Here is a 15,774-nt window from a genome sequence, read left to right as displayed (position 1 = left end):
CTGCTGCTCAATTAAATGCCTCTGCAGGTGGTGTGTGACATCCCATGGTGAGTTGTCGGCTGGTGCCATATGACATCGAGCAGCCAGTGCTCCCTACCACACAGCACTACGGAGCAGGACGGATTCTCCCACACAACAGAATGAGTTTATGGATCAAGAAGGAATTTTGTGAAAACTACTAGAGACTTTGGAAATATAAACACAGCATCATCAGAGAATAGAAATAAAACCCACTAAAATATCTATCTGGCCTCAAAGGTGCACAGAAAGGCCCAAATCCTTGTTTAACTTTTTAAATAAAAGTTCAAGATGATGTCCTGAAGTTAAAACTGAAAACATTAGGAAAATACTGAAATCAAAGGCCATACTGTACCAATAACATTTTCAATGATGCAAAAAATAGAAAAAAAAGAAAACTAACACTGTTTTCCTTGCATTAATAAGGATGATAATGAAATATAACTGCAGTAAGAGTCTGAGAAGATAAGGCACACGGACTAAAATGCCTGATAGAAGTAATGCCTGACCAATTACCTCTTAACTAAAGTTTTCAAAATAATGAGAACTGAACCTGAAATTTAATGAACAAGAACACTTGTCCATTTAATTATCCTAAGCCTGAAAGCACCTCAGCCCTGTACTTGGTTTCATTATGGTATTACATAAACAGAACAAGAGGAATACTAGTTTCTATACTTTAGTCATTCTATTTTGTAAAACAGGTCTTCACACCATCTCAGAAGTGAAATAACGTACTAGCACAGTTTAGTGCTTTACTGCCTTAACCTAGTAACATACATTTACAGTTTTGCTTTTTAATTTCCCGTGACACTCATGCCTCAGGATAATTACAGGCTGAAAGTACCAGTTATTGATACAGATTTCATGATACCTCACTGAAATAACTTGTTAGGCTTAATTCCTTAACCACAATAGTTCTGCAGGAGAGAAGAATATCACTTATCAGAAGTGATTTTTTTTTTTTTTCAGCAGAAAATAAGAAAGTTATATTTATAAATGTTTTTTGAAATTAATTACCATTGTCCGATAATATTCATCATGCTTTGGCTAGAATGGGATAAATCTGTTTCTAAAGTATTCACAACGTAGCCACTTTATTTTTTTTTCATTTTTTTTACTTTTATAAGGTAAAATTAATGTTTTGTTTTGTTTTTCTTTTTAATATAAATTAATATCACTTTTGGCATGCCAGTACAGAGACAGCTAGACTTCTCCTTGTTCAGAATAATGAGTTTATCTCTACTGCAACAGAAGCATCAGCGATTATCAACTCATCTTGTGAAGGTGATTCCCCCTAAAACATTCTGTTGCCAAATGGTATATAAAGGTATATGTAAAAGGTAAGGATACTCTATGCTATTCTATTCACATTTCATAAACGACAGAGCAAACCAGGCCACAATAAAACCAGCCACGTTTTGATTCAACCTGAGTTGTCTTTTTTTTTTTTTTCTTTTTTCATTTTATCTTTTAAATCCCGTTTTTTGAATGAGTGGCATTACTTCACTAAGAAAAAGATTCTATAACAAAAGGAACCAGTAACTCAGTTGCACTGTGAATTCATCCTCGGCAGTACTAAAAACAAGCTAATTTAGTTGGAACCACTCAGAGTGGGAGGCCAGTCTAATTGAACTCCTGCTGCCCCTCCAGCCTAAATAATTCCATAAGTACAGATGAAATAACGAATATTGTTGGCAGAAGCTTTGCTCAGGATTTTGATCATCCTCAAGTACACTGTAATACTGAGAGAAATCTTACCACTAATTTGCTGAAAAAAATATTTATGTATTTATTTAAATTTGAGGCTGCAGGACAATACAGATTTAGTCAAAATCATCCCACAATAAAATTCATTATAGTTACCATTAAAATAGGAGATACACTAGTATTATTTCCGTTGAATTTGGTAACTGCTTCTGGAAATGCACTTAAACTGAATGTCATAGCAGTAGAACCAAAACCAACTTTACTCACTCCTCATATTAAGGACACACCTTCCTCAGATTTGCAAGTTATGGTATTAGGAAGTGGACAGAACTGGACAGAAAACACACTTTCATCCAACCTAATGAGCAGTATATTTTTAAAAATAAAATTATATACATTTTACCCACCAAGATGCTCACAACAAATTTCTTAACTGAAATCAAAAGCTGAGTAAGCAAATTCTCTTGTAGACTAAAACACATAAATGAAACTTTTGAAAACATGGAATTTGCATATCAATATGATTGATATGGAAACTAGCAGCTTTGAATCCATCGTGTGGTTGAACTATATCCTACTCTGTAAAACTGCTTCACAGCACATAACAGGCAGTAAAAACACAGAACTGTAGTGCTGTTGTCATGATGAGAGCTTTCTGAATACTCCTTACTATAAGCACATGGAATAACTCAGATGTTTAAGAGTTCAGTGTTACACAAAGCTGTACAGTGGAGTAGATATCCTGCTGAGAAGGCTACAATTGCCCACATATTTCTTATCTGAAAAAATACACATTATTTGGCAATAAGGAAGCCAATAAACTCATATATTTTTAAACATTGAATGTTGGGACAGAAAGACGAGTATAATAAATTAAGAAAAAAAAATGAAGCCAAATGATATGAGTTTATTTGCAATTAACTCATAAAGAAAAATCCTAGAAAAAAATAAAAATAATATTTCCTTTGTTAAAAAAAAATAAATAAATTGCTTACAATTACATTTTTTTTTCAGTAATGAAAACCAGGTTGACTAACAGAACTGAGATCCATTGGGGGAAAAAGTAAATAATTTCAAAATATCTAAGGAGCTTGGGTTTATCTGTTAATTATTCATGTTTCGGCTTTCATTTTCAACTACTCTGGAGATGCTGATGCTGGCACTCTCTACTAAGTTTAAGTATCCATTCAGCTCAACTCTTCCAAATTGAACTGTCACTAAATATTAAAAAAAAAGAAAAAGAAAAGAAAAGAAAGAAAGAAAAAAAGAAAAAGAAATCCATAGAAGGATGTTTTTAATCTTCTGATTTGTACTTTGTAATAAGAAGTCCAAGTTTAAATTAGGACAGTATGAGCCTAAGAAATAAAGCCTAATAAAGCCTAAGCAGTGCACTGACAGCCACCAGTGAAGAACTTCCTGGCTTGCATTAAAGTGCACAGTAGTGCAGTTTTATTTTTTATCTCCTTAAAAGTTTTATTTTACAAAGTCTTGATTCAGTCTCTCACTCATATTTAAAGTAGTGTTAATAATAAACTCTGATAGAATACAAACTAAGATTTTAAAATAAAACAGAGAAGATTTAGGTTAGATATCAGGAACAAAATTCGTACTCAGAGAGTGATGAGGAATAGGAATAGGGTACCCAGAGAAGGTATGGATACCCCATTCTTGGAGGTGCTCAAGGCCAAGTTGGATGGGGCCCTGAGAAGCCTCATCTATGGTGGGCAGCAACATTGCCATAGCATGAGGGTTGGAACTGTATGATCTTTAAGGTCCCTTCCAGCCCTAGACATTCTACAATTCTATGGCTCTACAATCAAGTGTCTGAACTGTGCCTGTTTGTTAATCTGTGACACCTGCAACCTGTCTGCCTCTCAGTGTGTCAACCAAAGTTCAGTTGTATTACTATTTCCTTATGTGAACTTCTCCCCTTCAAACTTTCACGAGGAGTTAAGGGAAAAAAATTCACTGTGGGTAAAAGCTGAACCATATTATCAAGAAAATGGGTTTATAACATACAATTTTTTCCCCTTTTTTGTTACATTCTTAAAAGGAAAACAGACTATATTAACAGTCCTATTTGTTTCTCTTGCATGCCATCTTTCCTTGACACTTTTTTCCTGCTAAGCTTTTCTTTTTTTGTTTTTGTTTTTTTTTTCTTCTCCACTGCTAACACTGTTTTCCATCACAATTTTCTAGTCCTACTTTTCCTCTGTTTACACCGAGTTTGTTGTGCATTTAGTTAGGCTCACGTTCCTAAGTTTCTTGCAGTTACAGTGTAATTACTACGTTAGGCACCTAACACGTAACTTTTTCCCTCTCAATGGACTTCACAGAAAGACTGTCTATTATTAGAATTAGGTATCATAACTGATAAGAAACTATAAATACAGCCCTTCCAGATCAAAGCAGAATTTCATTTCATCATCTGTCTTCTGTGAGTGCTAAAAAAACTTCTGTGAAAAAATACAGAGGCGTAGCAAACACATACCAATAATTCCCAAGAGCATTTTTCCAAACCCTAATAATTCATGATTTATAGATTAACTGAGCCAAACACTCCATTTTACTTTTAACAGCCCTCATATGATTTTTCTTGGAATGTATCTAGATGCTTTTTGAATCTATACAAATTCTTGGTCTACTCAAAATCTTGTTGCAAAACATTACACTAATTAACTACATAGCATGACAGAGTATCCCTTCTTTTTTTCCAAATCTGTGACTTGCTATTTCATCTGAGACCCTCTAGGTACCAACTCATTGTTTTCAATACTTCATGGACTTCTCTTTCTCCTACCCCAGACTATTTCTTACTTCTCCAACCAGAATAGATCTTCATCTAAGACCTTCTACCTGCCTGTTAATCAATCTCACACGATCATACTCCTTTTCCTCCTCTCCATTAATACCATAGTCTACTATTACTGCCAGTTGATGGGTTTAAAAGGCAAGAAGTCTACAACTGACTGCAAAGAGAGTGAAATGCTGGTTGTCATCATCAGTAGAGCAAATGGTAAACAATGAAGTCACCACAACCATATTCTCCCTCCTCTCTCTCTTAAACCTCATCCATTTCATTCCCTTTGCTCATATGAGAGTCCTCCAAAAATTACACCAATTGTGAAGGAGAAATTAAAATTACAGAAATCATCACCAGTTAAATATTATGATAACTATTACCAGCTACATTTTCCATATTGAAGCAGCACAAATGAAGCAGAAAGTCACTATGAGTTACACATTATTAAATTTAATTATTCAACACTAAAAAGAGTGTTTTCATCAGATTTAAAGAATACCATTTTCAAGAAGGGAGTAATTTAAGATGAGGTATTTCATTCAGTATCACTAATTGGCTAACTTAAAATATGCAAGTGGGTAAGATGTAAAATACTTCACAAGAACTAATGGGATAAGAAAGCAGCTTGTCTGCATTCTGCAAGGAACCTAATTCTGCCTGTCTGAGTAAATGTAAGAAAAGAAAACATCATTGAATGAATCTTTTAATTTCTGCATTGCAGAAGCACAGCCAGGAGCCAATCACTCCAACAGCAAGGATTGTGAGCATGCCTAATTCTGCACTGTAGATTTCCTAACCATCAAGACTCAAAGAGGTGACTTATATCCTGATGCCCTAACAGATAAATAACATCATCATTTATACCTTCCAGATGAGTATGTCCAGCTCTGTTGTTTCCTTGAGAACAGTTTCAGAATCGTTCTTCTCATCATTATATTTCTGACAGTGCTAACACCCTTGGATTTTCTACTTACAATGTTTCTATTTAATACAATTTATAAGGCTGATTCTTTAGAAAATTATCTTAAAGAAAGGTCAGGGTATACATAAAATGTGTCAAGAAACAGCTGAAATATTAACTACCTTAATTGCCCAGAAAAAAAAATAAAAATTGAAAAACTTTTACAGAATCATTAATTTTAACATTTATCTGTGTGAAGCAATTGTTTCCAAATTTGTGACTGTGGCCAAAACCATAACAGAAGTTAAACTTGCACAGGTAAGGAATCACAACATTTTATTTACTTATTTATACAGGAGAGCAAAGCTACCTCTTGAACAGCAGCAAACTGATTTTTATCAAATGTTCAATTCTATATAATTAAAATGTTCAAGTTACCACACAAAAATCAGACATGCATTATTTGGTTAATAATAAAACAGAAAATACTTCTAGTTAAATTCTAAGCCCCCAATATCATTATTTCTTACCATGAGGTGACAGTATTGTGTTACTCTTCCAATTACTTGATATATTTGGGGGATAGAAGAGCACATGTAAGGTTGTATCATTCTAGAAGGATAGGTAGCATAAACTTTAACCATCAGAAAAACACTAGTACGTTTTTAAAGGTAAAGCTGGGACAGCAATGTAGCCACACTTAAAAAGACAGAGAAAGTATGAGTACCATTTTAAAAGAACAGTTATCCGGCTCTTTCGCTGAACAAGTAGCAGAAGGAATTTGAACTAATGGATGAGCTCAAGTTGCTCAATTTTATTATGCTGATTGGTTGACAGGAATCAATTTACTGCATGTTATTTTAAGATGAAACTCCAACCAAATCGATTGTGGCCTTCCACAGTTTTGAGTTTTTATCCCTCTGTGTATCTGCCACATATATGCCCTCCAATCAGTAAAGGTTGTGGCTGAATATAACAAAGTTATTTTTTCCCCTCAGGACCCAACTGTTCAGACTCCTTGTGCCAAAAATAGAAAAACTGAGTCAAGAATCAGAATCCCTGTCCTTTGATGAAGGCAGAGAGACACTGAGACAATGAATTATTTTAGGTATCTCTGACACTTGTATCACCCAAAATAGTATCTTCCAAAACAGTGCTGTGCAGGGATATTCAAGCTACTACAATTACATTGGCTCATTATTCTGTCTGTGTTAGTATGCCCTGCTTGGATTCAAAATAACTCAGTCTTTGTGCAACAATGCTTTAAAATGCCATTTGTATTCTCTTTATTTTCCTTTAGAGGTTTTCATTGAATGAGCTAATTCATTCCCATTATCACAACTACATCCTTTTCTCTGGTGACTCACAGACACATAACCAGTTCTGACACATTTTCTTATATTCAATTCAGTATATCAACATCTTTTTCTGACATCTCCCCAGGGATACATCTATCATCTGGAATTTGAAAGGGGTCTAGACACTCACTGAATTCAGATGGAAAATTGGTAGGTCACTGCATCGACATTAAAGATGCAGAAATCAAAACAGCTCTGATTCTTCTTTCTGTCTGAAAATCATAATCCAGCAATTCTCAATTTGTAAGAAAACAGTGAAAGGTTGTATTGGACTTAGAAAATTAATCCTTATGCAAATACTTGTTAAATACTAAACAGCCATGGAGCTGACTCTGAAAGAGCACTAATTAGACTATGTGACCTGATTTAACCAAATTAACTACATTTTCCAGTTTGGGTCAAAGGCTATGTTTCAATTTAAAAAAACAAATATGAAAAAATCAGTCTATCTTGTTCCTATTGGGAGGAGTATCCACACAAAATTCTGCAGTATCACACTGAAGTGTAGAAATAAACTTCCATTTTCAGCCTCCACTTGTGCCTTGAACTCCTATTGACTATTTACCACTATCAGCTGGTAACAACATACAATGCACAAGACTGCTATCCAGCTTACTAATACATGAATATGTTTATAGGGTCAGAATCTTAATTTGGAAGAACATAACAGGAAAGTCCTGGTATAAGGGGTCTATCTGCATTTATATACTCACAATGTATAAGATGGATAGGACAAAATCATTTTATATTTTTAACCATATGTGAATATTTTTTTCACATACAATTAAGATTCAAATTCCATATTTTGTCAGTGCTACTCATGAAAATACACAGAGCAATAATTAAGGACCACTGTATGTTAAACTGTACCACACTTACGTAGAGACACGGGAGAAAAATTTGCTAACAGTTATACCTTTTCTTCAAAGAAAATAACTTAAACTGAAGTGTTACAGATATTAATACTTATCATGGATGTTTTTCCAATTGAAGTGATAAAGGTAATCTCAATCAAGTTCTAGCTTTTCATGGGATTAAGCCTTTGCATAAATATTAATCCTTTTATTCTGTCCACACCTGTGATGAACTTCAGAATATGAGCCATTTTCTATTTTACACTTCAGGAATGCAAACTGCTCATGGTAGATTTCTACAATGAAATGCAGTGGTCCCATTGATGTGATTTTTATTTATTTATTTATTTATTTTGGTACATCACTACAATGTAAGATTCAATTTTTGAGTTACTTACTAAAATCTTCTTTCCATGAGAAGAACACTCAGTAGCAATGTCTCATAGAAATAACAGTAAATTTTAAATAGGAAGTACACTTTATTATGTTGATGAAAACTGCATGATTGTGCATTATGTAATACGTACAATTTTTATTATACCATTTCAGATGGCTATACTGAATTTTTATTTTCATTTTTTTGTAGGTTTCATTTTTTTCTTTTATTTAAAGCAAGTAGTATTCAGAAGATCTTTCCCAAATAGTTTGAAACATTTAATTGTCCAGAAAACCTCCAAAATGACCCTGAACTAGATAGAAAGACCTATTTGTTGGTACTCACGTCAGCAGAACAACAGCTACTGGTTAATTAACTGCATCGTTTAATTTTTTTCAGGACTACTGTAAATCTTCATTAACTGAGGAAAGGCATTCTCACAGTATGGGTGCAATCACTAAGGACTAAAATCTTCTGCTCAGTTTCTTTTGTTTCCAACCACTTATTACCCACCAAGCCCTCACAGTATACAGTAAGAGACTTTCAAGAGACAAAAAAGAAATAGAGCTTAGGAATTCATCTGATTACCATTCAGCAAAACAACTGATAATGAGCTGGCTGGAGAAGCCATGAATCTTAAAAACAATGTTTCTCACTGCAGTGAAATCCTCTAAAATCTAAAAATTTCTTTTACACTAACTACATTATCCATATCTCTTCCGTGTCACATAATAACTTCTTTTTGCTGTAAAGGAACTGAAGGAATGACTATCATAATTTCATATAAATACGCTGATTGCTATGGGGCTGTACATCTGTTGGGAATCAAAAGTTTTCTCGCTGCAGAGAACAGTAAATACCAGCTGTGCTTCCAATTACATGCGCCTGTTCAGGGAGAGTGGGATTTTTCTCTACCTTAAAGACTAATCCTCTAGGAAATGTAACAAAAAGAAAATTACAACAATGACTACCAAAATTAAAATTGTGTCTACAACTAAGCCTCCCAAAGTGAAATGTATTCAATATAAGGACCAGTACTTAAAAAATAATAATAATTTCTTTGCTTCCTCCCTGCTCACCTCTTTCCAAATGGGTCATGGTGGGTCAGCCTTGCCTATTTGTCAGACTCTCACCCAGCCAACCTGCTGCCCTCTCTCCTCAAAAGGTTAAGCGGAGATAACACAACAAAAAAAGCTGATGAGTTAATATAAAGACAAGGGAATTGGTTGCCAGTTACTAGCAAAAACAAAACAGAATTGATTTGGGAGTTTTGAGAAACAAAGAGAAAAAAACTGTAACACCTTTCCCATCTCAACCCACTGTGCCAAGCTCAATTTCACTCCATCACCCATAACTCTTTTACCAGTTCCCATTACACAACTGGATACAGGAGAGTGGGGGTGACCAGTGCATAAATGTTCCTCTCTTCCACTCCTTCTTTCCCCTGCCTCAGCATAGATTAATCCCAGGCTGCAGTTCTTATTAGGTGAACATGATCTTCCACAATCAGTTCCATAGCTTGCAGTTTCTGCAGATACTATCTACCTGTTCTGGCACAGGGTCTTCCATGGGCTGTCATGCAGATATCTGCTCCAGTACAGTCCTTACTACAAAGGCTTTCAAAGCAAACATTCCTTAAAGCACATCCACTGATCCTGAGATTCCAGTATGATGCCTGTACATACCCTTTGAACCACCTGAAAGGTGGTTAAGGTGTAGAGGTAGAATTCTCACCTGTCTTTTGAGAGTTTATTTTAATGTAAATTTTAGAATGTTTCCTAATTTTTGTATGACTCTTCTGGAATCTAAAGATATCCACAGTGTATTTCAGAATGGCATTGCCCCACACCCAATCCAAAGATCTACGCATCCAGAGCATTTGAAGAGTGAGAAGAAATGAAAGGGTTTTTGTGTCACCTCAAAAAAGCTTATTGTAGATGGAGAAGCTAGCCTTTCCTCAAGTCACAGAACAGGAGATATCGTGTTAGGATGAAGAAGATGTTTGCAGTTCTGGAAGGTAACTGTTTTGACAGATAATCAGACAAGGTGAAAACAAAGAGCTTTTTACCTTCATTATATCAGTGAAACAGAAGCTATTTAGTAATGATATGATTCAAATCTTCACTAAGCTTCTAAAGGAACTATGGAAAGCAGCAAGCAGTACAATTCATTATACTGTCACAACCCCATATTATTTCTCGTAAGCCAAGTGCAATCATAAATTCAATTAGATTTAGATATGTCCAAGAAATAACCTTTCAGAAAACACAAGCTCAGAGGACAAAATCTCTAGAGCTGGTATGGCTATCAGATTTGGATCAAAGGATTTTGTCTCACCATGATCACAGGAAGTATGGAACTGTCTTGTGCCTATTTGATCATGTCTGATTATGGAGGTGATTACATATATTATGTTAAAATGTGTGGCCTATCATTTCAACCCATTTCATTTGTATGCATCATCCTTGAAATTGTATGCAAGCTTAAGCTCAAGTTCAGCAAATCTGCAAGAGAGAGACAGTGCTGGATTGGCAGCAGAAATAAAACACTAATTACTTAGGAACATACTTCCCTAAAGACTTTTCTGCAAAGTAACTCATCTTCTTGAAAACTGTCCAAAAATTCAGCAATCTAGACTATATTAAAATAAAGCTATGAAGCAGTCAATTTCTGTCAATTACTTTAAGTAGTCTACTTCAAAGCAAGATTTATGATAAAAATCTTTAGATAAATTAGAGAGGAAAAAATTGTGATGTGACAAAAGTGTCATTGCTCCGTTCCTGTCTATCTCAATATTTTCCCTGCAAATTCTTACCTATCTGTGTAATTAAATTACTCCCAATTTTACAGGCTCTGAACCCAACTACTCACGTGTCAATCACTTTTCAAAGAACTCCATTCACAACTGAAAAAGCCACAGATTGGATAATGACATACCCTTGAGAGTGCAGGTAATGACAGCAGCTCTTTTACAGCCTTTTACAGAGAACAACAAAAACATGTTTTCTGCACTTAAAAATAAACAATACATAGCAGCAAACTGAGTCAGGGTTGTGCTTATCTCAACAGGTTGCCTGATACAATTATATGGTCCTCAGGAAAGGCAACTGCAATTTTGTTGCTAACACTATGCATATCACAGTTACAGCACAAGCTCTATATATATGCAGAGTATAACATTTTTTCTTTTTTTTTTTTTTGTTGAAAATATGAAGTTAGAACTTCACTACTTCTAGAACCACCTGATATTACTTCACCTCGAAGACAGCCACATTGTCTAGGGGTACTTCTTTCAAACAAAGATACTTCAGGATAAAAATCAATAATATCACTCCAAAAAAAGCTGCAGTTAAAACTCTTCAAATGATGAGTTGTACAAGAGAAAAGACGGTTAACTTACCTTCCTTGAGTTTGCAAAATGATACTGAGAGAGAATAAGGGTTTAATTCATTTGTAGATGTGATGAAATCAGGATTACTACAAAGCACATAATAAAAGGAGGAGTTATCTCATGTTGAAATAGAAACAACCTAGTCAAAAATAACATGGCTTGAAAAAGTACCTCTAGCCATCATACAATTATTTTGGCCAGATGTCTGAAGGGAGTAATATGGGACATAAAAAAGAAAAAAGCAGTGTGCTAGCCTGACTCTCTTTCAAGAATTCTTTATTACAAATTAGTCACAAATTTCATCTAGAGAAACCTGTGGCAATAACATCACTATTTCCAGTAACTAAAGTCAAAGTCTGCAACAATAACTTCATAATTCAAGGCACTGTGTAATAATACTAAGACAACACGTTTAGCTATAGCAGTTTTAATATATAAGGTGCTTTCAGTTACCTTCAGTGGTGCTGCCACTTCTTCACCGTACCTAAAACTATGTCCCCACATAAGAGACAAACAACGAATTGCAACAGACCAGATTCTCACAGAAAAATTGTTTCACAAGTAACAATAACAACATTCTGTGAAAGATCTCTCTGCTATCGCTTCAGGAGACTTCTAAAATAGTATTATATTACATACATTCTCCAAACTTATCAGTAGTTTATACTGGATATATTCTTAAATTCAAAAAAATAGGAATAGCAATTGCATACAAATGGCTTCACTGCTGAGAGCCTACTCTGCATGAGAATCTGAAGCTGTATTCAATAGAGATTTCCTCACTTTCTGACTGCTGACCATATTGTCTTATCTTTCTAAAACTAAGTACAAAAACAGAAAACACATTTGTGTTTTGTACATATAAACTAATATGTTTAGCAATAGGTTGCCCAGGTTAAGAAAATACTTTTATCTTTTAGCTTCATTAAGCTCTTAGCTTCATGCATCTCAGTATTTAAAATGCAGTCCTCATACTGTACACATTACAGATGTAAAAAATTGTAATTAGAATCTTCTTGAAAACACTGATAAGTTTTCTGTTTCTTTTTTGAAGTGACACAATCCTACAATGCAGATTTTGCCTTTCTGTGTGTAGAGATGAATGCTACTGAAAATTTTTCACATTTCTTTAACTGTAACATTAAACAACAATTTTGATTGAAAATTATATTCCCCCATAATATAAATCCTCAGTGCTCAAGGAATAAAAAAATACATAGTGCATTTTTAATACAACTTCGTTGCCCCTCATAAACATGTCAGCAAGATTTTATACTATCTAAACCACGTTCTTGGAATAGAAAACGTACATACATTTCATGTTATGTCATTTTCCACACAATACAATACAAACCTAAGTTAAAATTTCAGCAAACATTAAAACCAGTATGCATCTATAATGTAAACACGGCAGAAGGAAACCACTGAGAAGATTCATCTCTCCATTCCAGTCAAGTAAGAACCTCACATACTGTTCTTACTAGAGAATGGCAGAAGCCTTGTTATGCTGGTAGTCTACAGTTTCACAGTTCTCTCTGCCACCTTTTTTGCTCTTAAAAATCCTTGTAAAGGAGCAGGGCTTTATAACCTCAGCCACAGGAAAATACAATTGCTTTATACTACTGTAAAGTTACTCAGAAGAAACGGGACTACATTTTTAGCTTTTAAACTTCACATAAACTTACATGAAGGTCACTACAGTTAAGGCATCAGAATAACAAGAATTTTCATAGCTTTATACTATAAATATAGCATCCTGTAGCACCATACAGAAGTATTTAAAGTAATTCTAATGAACCAGTAAGTGTATATAAACTCAGAAAGTGACATAACCATTTTAGTCTAATGAAGTAGCTGCATTCCACCTACCATATACTGCTTCCTGTCTAGCAATATCACTGTGTCTAGTTTTATGGCACAGACATACCACAACATCAGTAACGTACTTGCAGAATAAAAATCTCCAGGGCACCACATTTCTGCTATTGAACATGCTATTGAACCACTCAGTTCCAGGCAACACAGAACTCTTGTCAACCACACTCAGAAATAAAATCACAGAAATCCTTCCTCTTTAACCCTCATTAATCGTTCTGCACATTAAGAGCTGCACACAAAAGACAGAAGAATTTGCTTTCCACCTTCCATATCACTACCTAAAACATCTTCCTGGAATTTCAGTGACTCAAATTTTCTTTCAAACTCTGTAAAAACAATTATCAAAACAGATCAAATGTCTCTCAGGACAGTTCTTGGGAACAATGCGTTGATTTTTTCCACTCTAGATCTTTTTAAATACAGTTAGTTTCATTGGTTCCAAAAGTCTTCCAACTACAGACGAAACACTGTAGAAATACCCCCCTCTAACTCACTCAAATTCCAAGCATTTAGCATAAACTGAACAGAAATTCCTAGATCAGTAGAAGCACTAGTAATATGCATGAAAGTCTACAATTGTTTAAGCTGCTCTCAAATGATCAGAAGTCTCTGCCTGAGTGTGACAAATGTAAAAGTCATCAGCATTGATATTCAGGTTCAGAGTTCTCTTTTTTGTCACAATTGTCCAAAAGAATTAAAATCAGTTATCAGCATACTAGACTGCTCATAAGAGAATCACACTGTTGCTAGCTAGCACACTAGAGACTGAAGCACACTGAATAAGAAACTAAATTATTTTGCTTACATATATAAATTTTCAAAACTAACCTTTTTTTTTGTTTTGTTTTGTTTTTTTCTCCACCCATTTAATTACAAGCAATGCACAGCACACTTCAAAGGTAGAGGGGAAAAAAATACAAAAGGAAGACAGCTGTGATGCAGATGCTTTAATTTAAGGTAATTTGCTTTTAGGTTAGATGTCACATTACATAATCAAAAATGTCAGGAATTAACTTGCTCTGCAGTGTATTTCAAAACCTTCTTGCTTTCTGGCAAATTGAATAATTACAGAACGTCCATGAGACATGACTTAACTACAATTTCCATACACATTTCTTTGCCTGCATTCCAGCCTTTGTTTCTCTGCAGACACCAATGCACACGATTCTTTCACAGTCTGAAAACTCAGAAATCTACAATTGCAGGTTTTTTAAGGCTCAGAAGGCTCAAAGTGTAGGATAATCTCTCTTGGTGAGGCAATCTTTCAAGGTAATGTTCTCTAAAACAGGCCCTGGGGCACCAGCTAGCTCTAAAGGCAAAAATTTGTCTAGTCTGGGACTTCTACTGGTAGGAGAAAAAAATAAAATAAAATAAAATATAAAAAAAAAAAACATTTAAAAAAAAGGGTACAGATCATGCAAATAGACAAAAAAAAAAAAAAAGAAAAAGAAAAAGAAAAGAATAAGAAAAAATCCCTAATTTATTGAGAAGTCACAATGCAAAATTTAACTATGAAAAAATAAAAGAAAATTACAATTTACCATTATTTAAAGATGGGTTATAAAATAGAGACTACAGGACTTAACTGATATATAATATATTCCTTCTACGATTCTTATAATCAAGATTTTTTTAGGCTAATTTATTTTACAATTAATTTACGCTCTAAGAAAAGCCAGGTTAGATTGCAGTCATACTGGTGATCAGTGTTGATCTACTGACAGATGAAGGGGCAAGACAAAGAAACCTGTAAAATCTGTACAGAAAATCAAATAAAGTTTTTCTGTATGTTTATTCCAGTCTGAAAAACTACATCACTCACACAGCTAAAAATGGTAGAATATTCACAATACACTATTAGATAGCAATTAATTTACATTGATAAATTACTGATTAATTATGGAACCTCGTAAATATTTAAATATCAGACATTACGTGTTACTGAATATTTTACCAGTCAGATCTGATACACAACAATTCTAATTAGTAACAGTTATCTACTTCATAAGAAGATAAAAACTGGAAAAGATTAAATCTCAGAAGTGCACTGTACATGAAAAAGAGAAGAGTTCAAAGTCCCTATGGAAATGTATACAATCAGGACTATTTCTGATAAAGCTCAGACACCAATGTGGCAAGCATGTCTAAACCTCTGAATTTTTCAATGCAACTGTCATGCAAAGAAAAAAGGACTCTGTGAAGAGTTGCATCATACAATTTTATATTTTTTTTAATATTTTTTTTTAATATTACACCATGAGAAGTATAAATCAATGCCAGTGCTGAGCTTAACTCCAGGTTTTCTCTACACAGGAACCTTTCAGTACTCTATCCTTCTGCTGAACACATTTTTTGTGTCCTCTTGTTGCTGTAACATGTGGCAGGTGCTTCGCTGGGAATGTTTTAGAATTTATTCTGAAGATATTTTGTTTGCAACCTGTATGAACCTGTATAAAGCAAGCATTTTGCATTCTGCTTTATAGTA

This window comes from Coturnix japonica, chromosome 4 (genome assembly GCF_054131305.1).
Source record: "Coturnix japonica strain WE chromosome 4, WE-NBRP24, whole genome shotgun sequence".
In the NCBI taxonomy this organism is placed as follows: Eukaryota; Metazoa; Chordata; class Aves; order Galliformes; family Phasianidae; genus Coturnix; species Coturnix japonica.
This window is presented reverse-complemented; position numbering follows the sequence as displayed.